Below are 5,321 nucleotides of genomic sequence, written 5' to 3'. Positions count from 1 at the left end.
AGGAGAAAATAACAGAGACCAACCAGAGAATACTGAGAAGCAAAGCAGCTAGTAAGTCTGTTTTTTCTAAAACTGTTGCAACAGGTGCTCACCTCTCCCCCCATGCAGGAGGAAGGAGGAACCCAGAACAATGGTTTGCAAGCCCTATATGACCATTGTCTATATGACTTTAGAAATTGCCACCCTGTAGCTCAAGACCCCCCCCATACATCATACATACATCACCGAAGGGGTGGTCTACAGCAGAAATATATCATAGGAGACAATCTACAGCAGAAATCCTGTCTTGCAGGAAACCTGTTGATGGGTTTACCTGGAGAGCCTGGCCACTCTTTTGTGATGATAAATACTTAATTCCTGAGTCCAGGTCACAGGCTCACCCTATTCATACACAAATGTGCCCTTAAGGCAGGATTTGTGAGCACAGAGACAATGGGGAGGCTTTTCCCATTTCCATCCAAACTGCAGATGTTTTCCTGTACTGTTTCAGACTTGTGGTTTATATTTATGTATGTTTGTTGGGACATGGGTGGTGCTGTGGTCTAAACCACAGATCCTAGGGCTTGCCGATCAGAAGGTCGGCGGTTCGAATCCCAGCAATGGGGTGAGCTCCCGCTGCTCGGTCTCTGCTCCTGCCAACCTAGCAGTTCGAAAGCACGTCAAAGTGCAAGTAGATAAATATGTACCGCTCCAGGGGGAAGGTAAACGGTGTTTCCGTGCGCTGCTCTGGTTCACCAGAAGCGGCTTAATCATGCTGACCACATGACCCGGAAGCTGTACGCTGGCTCCCTTGGCCAATAAAGCGAGATGAGCACCGCAACCCCAGGTCATCCGCGACTGGACCTAACGGTCAGGGGTCCCTTTGCCTTTATGTGTTTGCCTGGTACATTTATGAACATTTATTTTATATCTTAGACCTTATAATTCTCATAACCGTTAGTGCCCGAAAAGGAAGGAATTACATGAGAGCTCAGACTTTTACCCACTTTTATGTTTCGTAAAACCTACAATGAAATTGTTCACAAGGCTTTTCCTTTCCTTTCCACCTACCTGCAAAAATAAAGGGGTAAAGCACAATATATTATTCTCCATCACTCGAATGTGCTGCATCTGTGCTGCCTCTTCAAGCTCCCCTTTCCTCTTTTGAAAACATCTTTATAAACATCCAGGAGAAAGTAGCAGCTGAAAGCGCCATGTGGCAGGCGGGCACAGCTGTGTGAGTGCCACTGCTGAGGCATCTGAGGAGCATGACACAAGCCAGTTGCTTGATTTCATGCCAGTTGGGAGGAACAAAGCAAGAAGTATGGTGTGAATGGGGGGTATTTTTCTATTCTTTTATCCTCACCAGCATAAGTGATTGAGGTGCCTTTAATGAAAATGTGAGGAATTTTCTCTCCCCTGCAATGGGAGCAGGGGAGAGAAATATCCTGCGGGTATGATTCATATTGGTCTACGGTAGGCTTAACCACCATCCTGCCATTCTTATTCAATAAATAAGGAAGAAAAGAATGCACAGAGTGCCATTTCCTCACCACTAAGCAAATACAGTGGTACCTCGGGTTAAGAATTTAATTCCTTTTGGAGGTCCATTCTTAACCTGAAACTGTTCTTAACCTGAGGTACCACTTTAGCTAATGGGCCTCCCGCTGCCACCGCGCAATTTCTGTTCTCATCCTGAAGCAAAGTTCTTAACCCGAGGTACTATTTCTGGGTTAGCAGAGTCTGTAACCTGAAGCGTCTGTAACCCGAGGTACCACTGTATAGCCAAAAATACCCCCTCTGACCCCTAAAAAGCTCCTACATGGTGCAGGTTTGCATGGGATACTAAAAAGGGGTTCAAGAATATGCGGAAATCTGTACATGAACTTCATTCCTTCAGACTTTTCTATTGGCCCTTTCACAAGTGATTTACATACCCTTCCTCATTCGCTGGATCATCACCTTGTCATGGTGTGTGGGCTTGCAGGTTCCTATGACCTTTGTGAGCAAAGCTGTTGGGAATCTCATACTCCCAGCAGTGTTACCCAAGGTGGTAAGGTCAAAGGAAAGGAGCTAGACAAAGAATGATCCAAGAAGTCCTCAATGGCAGAACAGGTGGATGATAACAAGCGGTATGTTACAACGGCTGTGAAGCTGGATGAAGGCTGCAGCAGATAAGAATCTACTGGTTGTCGTGAATACTCATGCCATCAGAACAGAGCCCTACTATGAAGTCTGTGTGTTGGTCAGCGTGCACTGATCTACACACATAAAACAAATTCACACACAGGTGTCTTCCAAAAACCCAACCCAAACCCCAAAAATCCCATGGCGATCGGCAATGGTAATGGGACCAGGATCATGAAATCTGGAAGCCCCTAGTCATCAACCAGCACATGGGCGGTGGGTACAGATTCAGTCATTCTGACTCAAGGAACGAGGCAGTTGAGCAGCACGATAGCTGTATCCATGACTGAGCAGCCGTTTTTAGGATCTACTCTGATCACCCCAAAAAGGGAGAGGGTCTAGAAAAGGTGCCCTGGACATAGTCTGCCTCCCTTTTTCCCTGATTGGATTACCACGCCCTGTGAGGTCAGCACGCAGCAGTCATAAACCAATGTCCCCACTGTGGGAGGATGTGTGGACCCAGAATTAGCCTCCACAGTCACTTACGGACTCATTGTTAAAACCGTGTTAATGGAAGACAATCTTACTCGGCTATGAGTGATCACCAAAGAAGAAGAAGACATACCCTCCAACATTCCTCAGGTGAAAATAGGGACATTTCTCATTTCCCCTCCTCGACCGCCCATTTTTTGCCACAGAACATCTCCACCACTACTGCAGCAACAGGACACAGCACAGACACCTTCCACCATCCTGTAGAAACACCTTAATCTTGATTTTATTTAATTTATTCTTTGGTAGATTTAGAAAAAGAAAAACACCAATGAATAAAAAATCAAGACTCCTTGCGTTCTGCTCCCCCTTGCTTCCCGCCCTCAGAGCTGGTACATCACGATGAGCCACAGGAGCCAACTCCTAGGGGCCGACGTTCCTTCAGCCCTCCCAATAAAATATTTGAGGGGTCTGGGAGCCCCCGAAGTTGAGGGAAATTCCCATTCAAATGGTGTGTTTGTGTGGTTCATGTCATGTGATTGCTTATGTGGGGTGGTGGGCTTATAAAAATGAAAGGGAGCAATGAACTCTGGAAACTTATGTTGGGGAGTTGAATGCTGTGGATCTCTAATGTTAATTTGTAGTCTAAAGAACGAATCACCTTCCTTTTAGTAGCCACTAGGCAACTCATTGCTCAAAACTTGGAAGTCTCTAGAACATTTGCAACTATCACTGGAAACAGAAAGCATTGTTGTAAGGAGTCCCCCTGTCCCCCCCCCCGGAGGGGTAGGATATATGCCTAGTCCCTTCTAATTCTGAGATCCGGCAAGGTTTCCAATTTTGGAATGAGCCTGGTGGGTCACCCTATATGGGTTGGCTGTATTTGCCTAGATGGGCCAAATGCTGTACAAGCCTGCCGTAGAAGGAAGCATGTGCCTGTTCCTATTTTGTCTTTTATCAGGAAGCAGATGTACACAAAATACACTTGTACCATACTTCAGACATGATGTATGTGGTCTTGTTTCTGCACAGGCAACCTGTCTGAGAATCATCATGTGTGAACCGGTCCCGAGAGACTGGGCAAACACATGTACAATTTTCTAGAGTCAGAAAAATCCAGTGGAATTTAACAGTGCTTGGAAATAATTGATTAAAAGCCCCACATGTCCACAGAATCTAATCTAAAGGGTGACCCTTCCACAGAGGTCACTTTATTAATTGCATCTAAAATGCTTATTGGCCCTTTCTTGCCTCAGATGAATGTGGGTGCTAGGGCTACAGAAGAGCAAGCCTCTGGAGCAGAGAGCAAGTCAAAGAAGTTATGTTGCCATGGTTTGTAACTGCTTTTCTATAAATGTTTTTCAGTAAGGTCATGGCCTGGTTGATTAATTTCAAGCACTCACATTCATCTACTGTGCTACGGACAGCTTAAGGCAGATGTTTGCTGGAGCCATTTCCTGCTAACTTATATCTCCTCTCTGTGTTTCTTTTCAGTATTTACCGTATTTTTCTGCGTATAAGACAATGCTTTCTGCTATAAAAAAGAGGCAAAAATTGGGCGTCGTCTTCTATACGGATAGTGAATGCTGAGCGGGTACATGTGATTAATGGCAGCAGCAAGCAGGAGATTGCCAGCGGCAATTGGGCGGGTGATTGGTGGCTGTGCCAAGGCCTGCTGATGATTGGCTGTGGCAGTTGGGCAGGCGATTGGCAGCTGTGGCAAGTGGGTGGGTGGGCTGTTGGTGGTGATGAGTGGGCAGACAATTGGTGGTTGTGGCGAGGTGTGCAATTGGCAGTGGCTGTGACAAGCGGTCAGCAGTAGTGGACAGGTGGGTGAGTGATTGGTGGAAGTGACCTCCCCTAACCCCTTCTTAGGGTATCTGCTTCACCACTGTCTGTAATGAGAACGTTATGCTTGTGTAACCTAGAATTCTTATGTTTTTCCACAGCCCGAGGCTGCATGGTGTTGCAATGATTGGTTGTTAAAAGGTAGCTCCTCAAGTAGGTCTCATGTCCAGAACCATAGCAGATCAGAAGTGGAGCATAAAGGAGGGTTTGGGGGGAAGAGACTGGCAAAATGCGGTTGGACAGGCAGATTGACGAGATTATGGATCAAGACAGGCCCTCAAGGGACTTTTGGACAGAACACGAAAGAATCAACTTGGCAGAATACAGTATCGATCATGTGGCAAAACTTGATTTTACTGATTGTCCCTGTAGATCCTGAGCGGTTGGTAACCCCAAAACCACTAGATTCCTATCATAAATGAAAGAAGACATTCTTTCCCAGCAATTTATGGTTGATTCCATACATACCACATCTCTATTCCCCAAGCCACATTTCCTCTAAAACTTCAGCTTTTGTTGAATTCACGATTGTTACCCTATACTTTGCAAGCTGTTCCAACTAGCACTGAAGATATGTAGGTCACTCCTAACAAGAACATACTTATAGCAAAGAATTGAACTTGAGGTCTCACTGTGATTCTGTTGGCAGAAGACTCCCTTGGATCTATAAATAGAGAGCCAGTCACAGTAGCCACATTCCACATTTTAAGCTATGTTGAAAATTGCAGCACTGGCCAAGATATACAAAACAGCCACAAAAATTATTTATGAGCTTATTTAAATGCCTTGAAACTAAATAATTTCAAACAGAACAAACACTTTTTAATGGTGATAAGGTTTCAATCCTACAAGCATTTACCTGGGCATATGCCTCC

General features: G+C 45.3%; 1 long non-coding RNA gene across 1 annotated transcript; it reads left to right on the top strand.

Annotated features, from left to right (window-relative positions):
* The first annotated feature begins 2,095 nt into the window (after nt 1–2,095).
* LOC308466560 lies at nt 2,096–4,927 on the top strand. The gene is made up of 3 exons (XR_013980881.1): nt 2,096–2,173; nt 4,093–4,192; nt 4,548–4,927. It is a non-coding gene; the product is annotated as an uncharacterized lncRNA (long non-coding RNA).
* The last annotated feature ends 394 nt before the right edge of the window (nt 4,928–5,321 follow it).

Source organism: Podarcis pityusensis (genome assembly GCF_964106645.2).
Source record: "Podarcis pityusensis genome assembly, chromosome: 17".
NCBI lineage: Eukaryota > Metazoa > Chordata > Lepidosauria > Squamata > Lacertidae > Podarcis > Podarcis pityusensis.
Note: the sequence above shows the minus strand (reverse complement) of the source record. Positions and strands in the feature narration are given on the sequence as shown.